Source organism: Amblyomma americanum, chromosome 1 (assembly GCF_052857255.1).
Source record: "Amblyomma americanum isolate KBUSLIRL-KWMA chromosome 1, ASM5285725v1, whole genome shotgun sequence".
NCBI lineage: Eukaryota > Metazoa > Arthropoda > Arachnida > Ixodida > Ixodidae > Amblyomma > Amblyomma americanum.
The window spans coordinates 379,163,228-379,179,206 of NC_135497.1; positions in this window are offsets into that span (position 1 = coordinate 379,163,228).

Sequence of the window (15,979 nt, forward strand, 5' to 3'; positions counted from 1 at the left end):
TTGGAAAGCTGCCCCATCTGGAACTGGAGTATCCGTTCCCGAATCGCACGCTGCCGCGTCGTGTGCTTCAGCACCGCTTGCAGTTTTTCTTCTTTTCGCAGGGGGTGCGCCTTGCTCACAAAGATTTCTGTTCTTCCTCCTGACCGGTGCTTTTTTCGTGAAATACTTCGGGGCGTCTGGAAAGATAGTGGGCACGGCGTCATCTGTTAAACTCGGTCTATCCAGTGGTACTTCCACAACTTCGCCGTTTATAATGTGCCGCCAAGACCTCACTATGAGCTTGCCCTCAATATGCCGCTCACAAATGCCGCAGTTATCCGACAGCTTTTTATCTGCTCGTTTAATATTACGCGCCCACTGCTCTCTCCTGAAATTATCCTTTGGAGGACGAAAGAGCGATGCCTTCGTAGGGCAAGATTTGTAGCCGCTGCTGCAGCCGGGCACAAAGCAAGTCCTTGGCTTCGGCGGCATGGTTTGCTTGACAGCTTCGTAATACTACTGTTTCAAGCAAAGGGTGACGACACAGAGGTCCACACACACACACACACACACACAGACACACACACACACACACACACACACACACACACACACACACACACACACACACACACACACACACACACACACACACACACACACACACACACACACACACACACACACACACACACACACACACACACACACACACACACACACACACGCACACACGCACACACACACACACACACACACACGCACGCACGCACGCACGCACGCACACGCACACGCACACACACACACACACACACACACATATAGTCTGCAACAAAAATAAACACGGACAACGGACAAGTGGTTGCACTGCGCGGCCAGAACACGGTGACACGGTTGACATGCGGCAGCTCGCCGGGTGCCGCCGATGCCGCTTCCAAACTCGCTCCCATCCTGACCGCAGCGCCCCTAGCGGATTCGAAAGGTTTTCCTCGCGCTTCGTGCGCCTCCCAAGCACGGCACGCGTACAGCGCCCGTCACACTTCCCCACCATAATACCATAATACAACTCCACACTGCGCTAACTGCGCACATGTTTCCGACTGCGGGCTTGGCTAGCGCTTCTACTTCGCCATGGCTAGCCATGGCCAAGCTGCGCTGCAGGTGGGTGTACTAACGTTCATGCAACGAAAAGAAAAAACTTGATGTATGAAACCATTCAAGTTACCAGCTAAGAAAAGCTACCGCAAAATTAAATACATCCTATATGTTTTTACCGTTGTGCGCTTTTGAGACGTCAGCGACGTGATTACGCGAATGGCGCTTTGAATTTCCCGCGCAGCTCTGTAAATTGCAAATGGCGTGGCTACGCTCCTAACTTGTAGACATGCTTTCAGAGGTGAATTCTGTAGTCGGTGCGAACCGTTGGAAGTTTAATCGACTGAAATTGCTGAAGGAAAGTCCGCGCCACTGCATTTTTATTGTTTCTGTGCACTGCGAGTGACTTTGGCGACAGCCACTCGGCAACGTCTCCGGTTTGGCGAACTTGTGAGAAGGTGAGCCTTTTGTAAATATTGAAAGCGGTCTTTTGTTTGTATTGTAACCCTACATCTCGTCGCATGTTATGCTCACGTAACATCAGTACAATGTGCATGCGCTTTCTGTCTCTATTTGAAGTAACATTAGTCGATCAGCGTAAACCTTTGGATTTAATTTAACACGAACTGCCCATGTTCATACTGCGTGTCGAATGTGTTTTCAGATGATGCCTGTACTTCATGTACGCTAAAACTGACGCGAAAGCAAAGGCGACGGCGGCAAGCGACGAGCGACGGAGTTGCACGAAGCATTTTTGCCATCTGGCTTGTCTCGTCGCTAGTATCTGCGCCTACAGAAGATTTCGCTCGTCGCCTGGAAGTCCCCAACGCGATTGTCCAATCAGAGCCCCACACAGTTGTTTGCCGTTTGTTCATGGTTTGTCACGGGTACATCTCGAGAAACCCTATCAGCGCGTTGTCTAGGTCATCGCCACCGTCGAGAAAATATTTGCTTTTGTAGCTGTGAGGCAGACCCACATGATTTCAATAATAAAAACGATCTTTTTGTTGGTTACGGAGGGCTAACAGCATTTGGACCGGGCTCCACGAGCGGGCGTACTGCAGAGAGAGATGCGTGTCGAGCCGCGGGTACCGGCGCTCGATCCACCGAGGCGCTGTGCTCCCACTGTATATACGTGCAGAAACACTCGCGGCGCGCATTCTCACTGGTATATTATAGCTTGCTCACTTACAGTCAGATTGCGGTGACAGTTTATGGGAGTGTTTTTACTAAGCCGGAGTGCACAGGCACCGAACGAAAGCACACCTCCCACGTGAATCCGTGATGTGACTTGGTCTCCACAAAAATGCCGCGGGTTATCTCCACTGCCGCTACACCGCTGCCGTAGAGGAAATATTTATTTTGCCCTGACAATGAGGCCCAGTCACAAAATTTTAAGAGAGAACAGGTTACGGGCGTGGTTACTAAGCTGTAGTGTGCAAAGCACGGAGTTTGCTGTGCACGTCGCGGGCGCGCGTCGCCTGCCGCCTTCGCTTGAATGGAGGTTGCCCACAAAGCGACGGAGCGACGTCGCCGCCTCGTCGCGTCACTTTCTTTTTCGCGTACATGGAGCCCACGCTTCATTCAGTGAACTCTCGAGATCGTCTTCTGATAATCTGTTTACTACCAGATATTTCTAGAGATTTGAAACTTTTAATCTCACTGAAACAACGTTGGAAAATTGTTTTGTGTTCATGCATCTGCTCTCCTTAAACTTGACTTTTCGGCAATTATTCGCATGGTTCCTTTGGATCCGGACAATTGGCTACTGTTACTAGGGGTGCCTGGTGACAGAGCCCCTGGGGACGCCCAGTGGGTGAGCAGTTTGTCCAAGTGCCGAGTCCCAAAGGTACCATTCCTGACTTTTTTCCCAGTCTATTAACCTCATAATCCTTCCAAAAATTACAGTATGTAATCAGGTAGTAAAAAAATTGGTAACTTCTGCATGTTTCAGAACAGGTAAGAGAAATGCACATGCAGCATCAGCATTCCCTCGGTAGACTTTCTGAGATCTGGATTCATTTCTTCTAATACAGTGCCACGCAGTAGGTCAACTGTACACAAATTTATTTTCCTCTGGTGCAAAGTAAAGAGTGCAAACATCATAAGACAAGTCTCTAGTCTGTTTCATTCTCTCTGCATCTGGCCAAAGCATAATATGAAATGCTGTATTTTTATACCCAAGTTTCCTTTACTTTGAGCAGTAGGTATTGACAATGAACAGTAAGGCAACTACACTCGCTGAAGATATTGCCTTCGGCAGCAAAACAGGGAATACTTTACCCCATGTGTTATCTCGACAGACTTAAAACTGCGATGGACAGCTGCGTCTGCAGCTGCTATCACCTCTCAAGTGCATGCACTCGTAAGACACATAATAGTCATTCTGTCTATCAATTCCTATTCTTTGTCCAGTGAATCCTATGACATCATTTTCAAGCCACTGATTTTCAAGCCACATTTTCAAGCCATTTTCAAGTCACATGGCTCCTTTCACTCGGCCGCCCTGGACCAATACTAGTGTTTGTCATCATCATCATCAGCAGCAGCAGCCTGACTACATTCACTGCAGGAAAAAGGCATCTCCCATACCTCTCCAGTTAGTCATGTCCTGTGCCACCTGTGGCAACCTTATCCTCACAAACTTCTTTATCTTATCCACTTAGTTATGCTTTCGGTGAAGATGCACCACACCATGAGGAACTTCATGTACAGTGCAAATAATGACTGATATTTAATGTGTTAAGAAACCTCGAAGTGCCAGGGGATAGATTGATGGAAAACAAGTGCCACATCATGCTGGATGCTGTGAGTTACTTCTTAGTACTTTGACATGGAAGTGTATCGAGAACTGATCAAAATTTAAGAGTGGAGCCACCAGTCAGTCCAATGCCAGGGAAAAGGGAGCTAAAATAACTTCGTCCTTTTAAGTTCCTCAAAGTATAAACGTTAAACCTTTAAGCCATAGCTAATTTAAGCATCATTGACTGTAATTACTTGTCGTTTGATAGAAAAAAAAGAAGTAATTTTTTTCAGTGGCCGCACATGATACTCTTCATGAAGATATTTCGAGCATTCATCTCAGCGCGAAAGGAATTCTGTAGAGCCGCTGCGGTGGCTCAGTGGTTATGGCGCTTGGCTACTGAGCCGAAAGACTTTGGTTCAATCCTGGCTGCGGCGGTTGAATTTATATGAAGGCGAAATTCTAGAGGCCCGTGTACTGTGAGATGTCAGTGCACGCTAAAGAACCGCAGGTGGTCGAAATTTCTGGAGTCCTTCACTACGGCGTCCCTCATAGCCTTAGTCACTTTCGGATGTTAAACACCCATAAACAATAAACGAATTCTGTAGCCTTCTGAGAACAAAAGACTTGTGCTTTTTTAAATGTTTCGTCCTGTTCTCACTCAGTTTTAACATCCATCTTTGTTGGTGACTGCTGCCTTGATGTTTGTTCACAGGCATTGGCCAGAAAATATCACTGCACGAAAATAATATCGAATAAATGGAATGACCAAGAAGCATGAACTGTCAGGAAGTGTGGAATTACCAACTGTCCAAGTATCACAGCATGACAAATAAAGTTTGAATGATAACCTGATGCCTTATCATAGGGTGCTGAAAGGACTATAGACACCTAATTTTATTGAGCATTTACTTCTGTCAAATGATGTGTTAGACATTAGAATATATGGATTACTGGGTGGTATATGCCTACAATTGCGAAATAATTTATAATTGAATTTCTTCTCTGATGTTGTTTGGGTTTCATCAACTGAAGGATGACTGTAATGTCAAGTTGATATGTTGGTCAAGTGAGACACTAGAAAACTAATAATGGCTAATATGTAGTTTTAATTCACTACAGCATTTAAACCAGCCTCTTCCAATACCAGGAATGGCAAAAACTGATGTGTCAGCAATTATATAGCCAATTTTTTATGCCCCATGTGGCCTATACACCAACTACGCGTCACAGTCATTGTTTGACTGATTAAACGGAAACAGCGTTCTGAAAAAATTCAATTATAAAATATTTAGTGGTCGTACACGAATACCAAAGGGTACTCCATGTATACGAATGCCTGACGCATCGTCTGAAAGAAGAAAACACACAAGGAAAAATTTGGTGTCTATAATCCCTTAAGAAGTGAAACAATGTAACCATCAAACCTTTCCTATTTTACTTCACATGCTTACTGTTGGTGAAAAGATTCAAGCTACTTTTAGCACTAACTTTGTACTAGGTATAGTGCGGGACTTGCAAGGGGTAAAGCTATTCTGCTTCATGTATGATTGGTGCAGTATTATTTTGTTGCTGAAGTAATGGCGGCCATTCCACTCAGATCCCAGTCTAGGTCTGAATTGAATTGCGCTTATTTCTGATTTTCTGCAACTCTGTATTGCAATTTAAATAGCCTTGCCCATAGCAGTTGCCGATGAACATCTCATAAGTGGTACTATTATGCACTCTTTTCTTTGGAACTATGTATGAGCTTCTGTCCTCGCGCTTTTTAGAAATAATTCATGTAGTTTTGAAGTACGAAAAGGGAATTTACGTTTAACTAGATTTTAATGTCAGTATGTTACAGCCAAATTGTACATTGATCTCAGTGCTGATGATTTCTTTTCGTTATTTTGGGAGAATGTTATAATTTCACCCATAGCAAATAATAGCCCTGAGATATTAGCTGTTTTTGCAATGCCCAGTATTTTGATATATTAAGCCACCAAAGCATGATTCAGAATGTGGTCAAAACTAAAGGCGATGAGCCTTTCGTGTCTCTAAAAAATGTGCATTATACCCCTGCCGCATGGCATTCCTCGAAGGCCTTACCAGCAAAGGCACCATTTTTCACCAAAGGAGCGAAAGCTTAAAGGAGCAGCGACTCAGCTACACGGTGCAGCTCAAAGGTGAAACAGTCGTTCAGGCTTAGCACTTCCTGCTGTGCTCCAGATGGCTGAAGTGAGCCTTTTAAAATTATAGTGTCATATTCAGTTCATTCGATGAGCTTAGAAATTTTTTTTATTCTGATTGCCTCTTTAAAAGTACTGCAACAGCTACTCTCATAAGCAGCAGCAGGTTTTGTACATATACTGCCTTGGCCACCAAGGGCACTCAGTGTTCCCACAACAATTTCACTGTCTTGAAATCTGAACATAAAACATAAACACCCGTGCAAAAACCAAAGCCACACACACATTTCGTATTTAAAAAAAATGTTTTCAAACATTATTAGCTGTTTCTTTTTTATTGCTTTTACGTTTTGACATTGGATGGCACTGTGATCACAGGTTCTCGAAGGCCGCGCCTTTGCGCTCCAAAGGTCTTGGACGAGCGCCTTTATTTCCAAGGCCCTTAGCGGCAAAGGAGCAACATTTTTGTCGTGTAGCTGCACTCCTTATGCCTTTGGATATACAGACCTGATTCTCAAAGGCCTTTGGGGCGCCCGTGTGACAGGAGTATTAGTGTAGTATGGCTGCTTGAACACCTATCCCTGGTATCTCGGTATCTCACAAACTGAATAAGGGAGGGAAGAGCCTCAGGGTGCTTGTCGACATTTCGGCAAGACGACTTGTTGTCTGGCAAAACATTCATCATTAGTGGGGTTTAAATAAGGTTTTCACTTTGAAGAGAAAGCCCTGGTGTGTGAGACGAGGGAGCGATATGGGAAAGGCGTTACCCAAGCAGCACAAGTAATTGGCCCAATATTGGAACTGTATTGGCAAAGCTGGCCCTACAAAGGACCAGCATGGGACCATCCTGTTGCAATATTGTGCCGATGACCTGTGTTGCTTGGGTAGGATATGGAGCGTTAGCCTTGTCCAGGCATTATGACTGCTAAAGAAGATGAACTGGTTGACCTGCAAAACTGTGAAAAGAAAAGGCCAGCTAAGTAGAAAGGAATCCCGCGGTGTGGAGCGTGGAGAGATAGTGAGCTTGAAAGGCTTTATGTCCAGCAGCATTAGGTGGCTTAGTATGGCTGTTTGTGTTCACCTGTAAAAATAGGATAAAGGAATTAAGCAGCATAGCAGAATAAAATACCGGGGCGGGGGCAAAATAATTTGAAGAAAAAAGAGAAAGTGGGGGCAGGTTCAGAGAAAGGGCAAAAAGAAGAGGGGGTGGGGGAATAATGTGGAAGCCAGGGTTCAGAGAAGTGACGTCAGGAAGTGCAGTGCGTAAGGAAAAGTATAACGATAAATTAAAGAAAACAGGAAAGCAGGGGGAAATTATGGGTTGGGAAACCTCTGACCATGTGCAAGGCCCTTTTAATTAATTACGCCAATTCCGGAATGTACAGAGCTGCAGTTAAAGCCCCTGTATGTATGTTAAATGCATTTTAGAAAGCCATTCACTTCCCAAGTACCATTTCATCTTTATTGCAAAACCACCGTTCACTTAGCTAGGCAGACCTGCTGCATACAAGCCAGCAGAAGGGTTGCACGTGCATGCTTTGTTAGGAAAACATAAAAATCAAGCAGAGCCTGCCCTTCATGGTGCATTTTAACCTGATTTCGAGAAATGCTCAAGATGGGCAGATGGTCATTTCATTGAACACTTGCATGTTACATTCGTAGAATCGAAAAGACAAGTAATATTGCAAAATCTTCAAGCAGTGTTTATTCTTAGAGAAAACTTATGAAAAAAGTGCTGGATTAGTTATGGTTCACCTTGTATGGCGAAAGGGGCTGCCAGTTTGTGAACGGCTTAATTTCGGAATAGCGGGAGCGTTTAGGCTAGTTGGGTAACCATGTTTATTTCGTGGACGCGCTCAAAAAGACACTGGAAGTAAGCGCACGCACCGTGTGGCCACCTCTTTCTGTATCCTTGTCTTTTTGAGCGCTTTCACGATCTAAACTTAATTTTGGAAGAGAGCAATAAAAATAAAGATATTTAAATTCTGATAATTAAGGATAAAATATCATGTTTTATTGTGTTGCTTAAAGTGTACATTGTATCGCTATTGCTGTATTGCAGCACTTCAGGCGTGGCATTGCATTGCAGGCTCTTGACTTTTGTTTATAAAATATACAGTTCTTTTTTGCATTCAATTGCAACACTTTAGGAGTTATCTCAGAGTTGCGTTGTACCGAACTCTCATATTAACGGTTTGCATTATTACGCCAGCATAACTTGATGAGTGTTTCACTGCAGTCTTGCTACTAGAACAGAATCTTGAAAGTATTCAGCCTGGTGTTCATTGAGGGTTACTGTTCACATATCAAAATGCCGGATCAGCTGTATACTCTTTGCAGCTAAGAGAACTATGGTACATTTCATGACATGCTGGCTGACGAGTGCTGGAGCACCAGACTGGAGATTTGGATAAAATCTTTTTCAAATGTGTGCTGGGTATCGCGCTGTTTTGTTCCAGTTGTGGACAGGTTTTTTCATTTTTGTTCTGTCAACATTCAAGATTTGGGCAATTTGTGATTACGTTTCTCTTTTGTTCTCTTGTTGAGGTTTAGTTTTTGCAGCACAAGCACTCCACTCTATTAATTTTCGGTATAATTGAAAATTTGTAGGGAACACCATGAATAATAAAACTTCTACTTGAATAACCTGCATGTGTTTAAGTTCTTCGTTGTTGGTTTTGAAACTAAGTTGAGACAGCTTGTAGTTTAGCTCTGGCTAGAATTTTTGGGAGAGCCTCATTGACATAATCACATGACCAACACAAACTGGATATGATTGTTTGGGCAATGAAAAAGTTTTAAAATATTTATTAACAGCTGTCAGTGTAGGACTGGCCTAAAATGCTTTGTGCTCTATGTAGCTCTTCTCTGAGGCGGGATTAATTCATCTGCACCTGCAGCCTCATACCGCCAAGACACCAATTCTTGGGTAAACTTATATGATTTTTTTGCCACACTGAGCAAACTTGCTTCATTTTTAAGCATGCAACTTGAGCTGATTCTGAACAGCTCGAGCAGGAGTGTAGCGAATTTCATTATCCTCATCGCTTAGTTTATATTCACCTCTGGACAATGGCCTCTTCCAGTTTAAGTATCTGTGTCTTGTGCCAGCTGCATGCCACACTATATATCCTAACGAATCTCCTAATCGTATCCAGCGAGCTTATAATCAGCTATCTCCTGCTATAATTTTCGTTGAGTGAAATTCATTTTCTTGCGATACAATGTGTACAAGCTGTTTCCAGGCCTGGTGCTCGGCTTATCTGGAATGAAATGCTTGGGAAATGGGTCTCTGATCTCAGCTTGAGTAGACAAAATTAACTTGTGCTATAGCATTCTTTGGCCACAGATGCCCTTGTGTCATTAAGATCCATCAAAGTCATTCTCTTGTCCTAGATACTTTTGGTGATTCATTCTCTGCATCGTATGCCCTGGCCAGGTCCATTTTCTTCTTTTTATTTCTGCCAGAATATTGACAACTTCCCTGTTCATCCCTGTTTTGGTTTCACTCGGTCAATTATGATATTAATATTTATAATCACTTTAATGCACAAGTGTATTGAAAACATATCTTGAGCTAAATGATGTCAAGTATTCCACTCTGCACAATGATATATATGGTTGGTCTTGTAATATCTTTACTTGTGTGGGAATGCTTAGTTTGTTCTCACTGTCTAAACAACCTTATTTGCCCATCATATCCTAAGCCCTTCTATACCTATCTTCCTTGCCCCTGGCTCTTTCTCTCTTCAATCATTCCGCCTCTTTCCTTTACACTGGCCATTGGTCAAAAACCTGCTGTGGGAACGACAGCCAGCACTGAGCCCTTTTTTCTCATAGACCCTGCACTGCTACTATTAACACTAATAGTACTGCATCAGTATTCTTGTGATACTGCATTTTTTGTAATTTATGAAGTAGTTGGCTAAAGCAATGGTAGCAGTGTTGGGTATCACAATATATCATGCATATATCTTGCACGCATTATATCAGTGTGTTCACTATTACACTACATATACTATTTCTCTCAGTTAAGTTATTCGGCTATTGATATTTTGTGCTTCTTTTCTAGTTTAGTCCACTCAAGCTAAAACTTTGCTTTCTGTGTCGCAGGAAGAATCTACAATGAATACTGCTCTGTGCCTTGTAAGCAGGAGGCAGTGTTAAATAGAGCCATGAACTTTTCTTGGAATTGAAAAGCCTTTGCCGTATAATTCGCTGAACCTCGAGTGTGAAGAGGAAAATATCATGTCTTGAATTTCTACAGAAGTGAGCCATCGTGGTAAATTTACCAGTGCAAAAACAGGGACAAGAAAGGAGACAAGACAGGCGCTGACGCACGACTGAACTTTATTGACGTGAACAGGATATATATAATAAGACAATCAACACCACAAACAACGCAGTTGAAGATTAGCATAGATGACAACATGAGTCAAATATCACCCTCAACAATTCTCTGATCGAGATAGTCCAACTCATTGCGTGTTAACATGACAGACAACACACTCACACATTCGTCACGGAGTCGTAAGAAGTGTCTAGATTCGATATTCGCCCATTCATTCTCTCCGAATTTACTGCTAAAATGCGTGTTGCCGAAAGGAAATGGTAGCAGACTTCACATCCCTTGTATTGTATAGCCAAGTTAGAACCCCTACCCTCCAGTGCTCCTGTAGTCTTACATTCATACACCTTTCTGTAGCATTTATGTAAACCCAACCACAAGATAATAGTATCTTATACCACATTAATTTTACAAGGTACATATACATTTCACTCTACAGGTGTACTTTCCTCGAGCCACATTCAGAGAATTATTCTTAAAATTTTACGTATTTTAGAAAACTTATTAGGGGCTGAGAACGCCATTTTTACATTATACCTTCAGGCATATTTATCAACTTGTGTGAAAATCTCTGTACATACGGTAACACAACTGTGTTTTGGCATCTCGCTAGCTGGCACCAGCCTGATTGTGCCGGTCACCGCGAATCTGTTTCAGTTTCTTTAACAATTTCTTATATGCTCTTGCAGTAACATGGTTGGGAAATCCTGCGTTCGTTAACCTTAAAATCTGCTCTTGGGACCTAGTCGTCATGCTGTGAAAGCATAACTTCACCAATTTTGAGCCCAGGCTTGAAAGCGCAATGCTATCTTTCACTAGCTTGGAATAGTCGACCTGTAGCCATGTAGCAGCTTTACACTCCTAGGTGAATATTGCTAGCACACATGGTGTGTGCAGAACATCAAGGCAAGGTCCAGAAACCAGAGCTGTTTTTCTTGGGACATTTGCTCCAAGTTAAACCTAAGATAAAGGCTTTGGTCCTTAAACAGCTTGAGAATATGTACAGGTCCCACACTATCACATCCTTTATAAAAGACCGCAAAATCATCGACATATCTAAAGATTTTTCCCCGAACCCGTCCACGTTCTTGAAAATTATTCTATCCATCCTGCTCAAGAAAATATCGCTTAGCGCAAGGCCAACCTTCGAACCATTGCATTTACCAGATTTTAGAACATATACCGCACTGCGATACACTACAAACATGATCTTCAAATAAATGCTATTCAATTACATGCTCTGCAGATAAACTTCAGAAAAGGGTTCATGCAAAATTCTCTCTGGTTATTTGGAAAAGCATCTGTCTACATCGCGTCTTGTGGATTAATTTCTAGCACACAATTCGCAGTGTGGTTGAGTATCTTAAGAATGACAATCCAGCGGATTGTCTTGCGATTAGTGTCGATTAAGAACCATTTTATTTTATCCCATAAGAAAACCTCGAGAAAAGCTTATGAATGTGCATATCGGAGCACAACGATAAGCTTGTGTTTAGGAACGGGTGTGTAATATAATTCTTCTTTGGCACTTGCCTCCTTTTATTTGAATTGAAGAGCATGTTTGTGGAGTATGTCAGTGCGGCATATGTTCAAAAGTCTTCTAAATGTATAGATTAGAAGGTTGCCTTTGTGCTAAGCAATATTCTCTGAAGCAGGGCAGATATAATGATCGCCTCGAATTTCCATGGGCTGGGGGGAAAATATTTCGCTACGTGTATGATTTTCTGGTCTTTACAAAGGTTGCGATGGTGTAGGACCTGTACATATTGCGAAGTTCTTTAAGGAGGAAGGCCTTTGGTTTAGGTTTACTTTGGAGAAAATGTCCCAACAAAAAGCTGCGGTTTCTGAACCTTACCTTGATGTTCTGCACACGCCATGTGTGCTAGCGATATTCACCCAGGAGTGTTAAGCAGCTACTTGACTGTTGGTCGAACCACTCTGAGCTAGTGAAAGATAGCATTGCGTCGTCGAGTCTAGGCTCGGTATTGGTGAAGCCATGCTTTCACAGCGTGACAACTGGGTTCCAAGAGAAGGTGTTAAGGCTAACGAAAGCATGATTTCTCAAACATGCTATTGCAGGAGCGTGCGATAAATTGTTAAAGCTGAGCGTATAAGATGGGGCCAGTTGGTCAGACATGCTACAGGTAAGAATGGCGTAGCATCAATTAACGAGGAGAACAGGAGACCACACCCACACAAAAGTTCCAACCTTGGAGCGGATACAGAATCCAAGAGCACGTGTTTGACATTCAGCGTTGGCTGCCAAAGATCAGGCTCGTTCGATCTTGAGTGTTCAAGTCCGTGTTTCCTCGTTTCCTAGACTGTCAACGCTGAATGTCAAGCACGCGCTCTTGGATTTAGTATCTGCTGCAATGTTGGCACTGGTGCTTCTGTGTGGTGTCCTGCTGTTCTATTTACTTGATGCTGCGCCATTCTTCCCTTTAGCATATTAAAACTGAAACCCCTTCGAAGGGACTGGCAGGATCAGGAACGGGCCAGCCAGTGAGATGCCAAAAGACTAACTGTGTTACTGTACATACATAGATTGTCGCAAAATTTGAAAAATGTGGCTAGAAGGTATAACGTAAAAATGCCATTCTCGGCCCCTAATAAGTTGTCTACAATATCTAAAATTGTTAATAATTTTGTGAATTTTGTTCGGGAAAAGCACATGTGTCGAGTGAAACAAGGCAGCTTATATGTGCCTTCCAAAATGTATGTGGTGTGTCGGTTGGGTTTATGTTGGTGAAACTGGAAGGTGTATCAGTGTAAGACTACAGGAGAACAAGAGGTATTTGGATATTGGTAGGGGTTCTAACTTATCTGTACATTGCAAGAGATGTGAACGCTTCTAGCCATTCCTTTCGGCAACACGCATTTTGGCTATACGTTAAGAGCAGATTAACCGGAAAATTATCGAGGCTAGACACATCTTATGACTCGGTGACGAAGGTGTGAGTGTGCTGCCCATAGCGTCAACACGCAGCGAGAGGAATGTTAAGGGCGATCTTTTACTTATGTTGTGATGTAGCTTATGTGTAATTCTTTGGTTTGTGGGGTTGTTTGGCTTTTTTATATGCTCCCTGTTCACTTCAATAAACTTCAGTTGCTGAGTCAACGCCTGGTTCGTTTCCTTTCTTGTCCCTGTCTCGTGCTGATAGATTCACGTACTTGTAGACTAGATTCACTGAATTGTGTACTTGGAGAGGCTTCTGAAAAAAAACAGCGGAATTTTCTTTCCCCTATGCAGAATGGAAGGTTGAAATTTTTTTTACATAGATGTTTGCAGGATGAAATTCCATTCGGAAAGGTGAAACCCGCTAAATTGTATATTTTGTGTGCAAGATTCCTGATGCCTGCATGCAACTGAAAACATTTGTCCAGGTTATCTAGCTAGCGTCCTTTTTCCTGGCGCCAGATTTTCTGAAATATTGTTTTGGCAGATTTATTTCAATCATAATTTCTAAGAACGATCAATTACACCATGTTTGGTGATCATATACGACAAAATTCAAAGCGTGATGATCATTGGTGTTGTTTAGTCGGGAGCAGCACAATGAGAAGGACATGGCATATAGTAAAACTGAATATTACCAGTCTAACATAAACAAAGCTACTCTTTTCTAGAGGAAAATTTTGCTACCGAAGTGCTGGAGTGTCATGGCATGATGAAGACGTGAATGGTATGCTGTATTCATGACGGCACGAGAACTTGCGCACAGTGCTTCAGGCAATTGGTGAGTACCTTGGTGCTGTGCTTCTGCTTATGTAGCCAAATGATGTTGTTTACCTGAGAGTGTATCTGAAAATTTAAGCAAAATTTGAGTAGCATTTAGATATTCTTGCTCGAGATACCACTGTGAGAATTGGTTATTAATGATCCGTCTCATATGCACACTTATCTGCTGAATATAGTAAGCATGGTTTCGAGCTGAGTGCCTTCGATATATGAAGAAAATGACCAGGTTACTGCATGATGCATGGAGCAGCCCAGTGTAGCACATTCAGGCTTCATGGAGTGGAGAATGAAGGCAGTGAATAATTTGAGAGTAGAAAACACAGCACGAACCTCAAGATCAGGAAGCTGACAGAACACACTGTCCCTGATGACACTCTGTGCATGAAGGGTGCTATAAAGTTGCCTGTCATGTAATCCAAGACGGAGGTCGCACAGGATGGGTGTTTAACATGAGTTGATGCAGACACCTTCTGTCATTATGTAGTACTCACTACAGAACTCGAGCAAGAAGCAAAGGTAACAGGTGAGCATGGCCAGACTCTTGTGCTTTCCTCCACAAGCAACCTGGAAGTGCACTTCTTAGGAATCATTTATGCTTTCGCTTGACATCTACATCATTGCGGCATGTGGCGAGGAAAAGTACATACCCTTGATGTCAAGTGACAGTGCACTCACAGGGCCGGAAACAGCTCACTGGGGTGTTCTGATATATCTACAGGGCACCTCATGAGAAATTCTTAGGCTTCAAAACACAGAGCCCTTGCAGAAATTCTCTCAAAGTTTGTTGCCACATAGATCTCTTCGTAATCAATGACCCTAAAAGGCGAGCCTTCCTTTTGTGTCACTAAAAGGACCTAGGATATGGGTCTTTGTGCTTCTCCATTAGTGCCAAAATGCTTACTAGCGAAATCTTTTGGAGATATGGAATTATTTCACAAAATGTCAAGAAGGAGACTGAAGCTGCGTCAAGCAGTACCAGTAAAAAAACATATCACAGCTTTTCAAGAAGCAGTACCTGTAAAAAAACATATCACAGCTTTTCAAGAAGCAGAGACTCATGCCTTCTTCCTTCGTTTGCATCAGACACATGAGGACATTTCGTCTTTCTGGGTCATCATTTTGCAAGGCTCACATGGCAACGGCCTTCGGTTAAATTTCTGCACAGAGCCCTTTCTGGAAACTTGAGCATCATTTCCTCATGAGGCACACTGCAGATATATTGGAATGCCTTAGTGAGCTGCAACCGGTACGTGTGACTGCATTTTCACTGATATCAGATATTAGTACATTTTCTTGCACATGCTGAGATAATGGAAACTATGAGTGAAAACATACGGTTTGGTGGAAGTGCGCTTCCTGGGGCCGTATTCCGAGATTGTATCATAATAAAAAGCGTCATATTCTCCCGCAGCGGCCACACCTGATTGGTCAGAGAACCAGAAGCGGATGTCGGTTTGGTTGTGACAGTGAGCAGTGGCAGGATGTCACTGCGTTGCGGTTCGCTGCAGTGAAACGTCCAGCGGCATTTCTGCTCTTCGCCGAAAAAAAGAATGCGACAGAAGAAACATTCAGCCACAAGCTTGGTTGCGCATCGGATTCCACTGTAAAGGAGTAATATCAAAGCTGCTTTATTTGCCCAACTGACTTCAGCAAATACAAAAAAAATATAGTTCAGGCACTTTTCTGCACCGTAAAGGCCGGAGGTATACGTAAAGAAGAAAATATTGTGCGCAGCCACGCATGGCTTTTCAGTGACAGAAGGCGGCATCTGCAGTCGTCGATCGCCGATGGTAAATAAAAGGCAGCTAGCTTCTTCGCACAACACGGCGTTTTACATTTATCTTGAGGAAAAAGAAATGGAGACAAAATTTGTAGCATGCACATACTCGCTGCACAATGCGGGC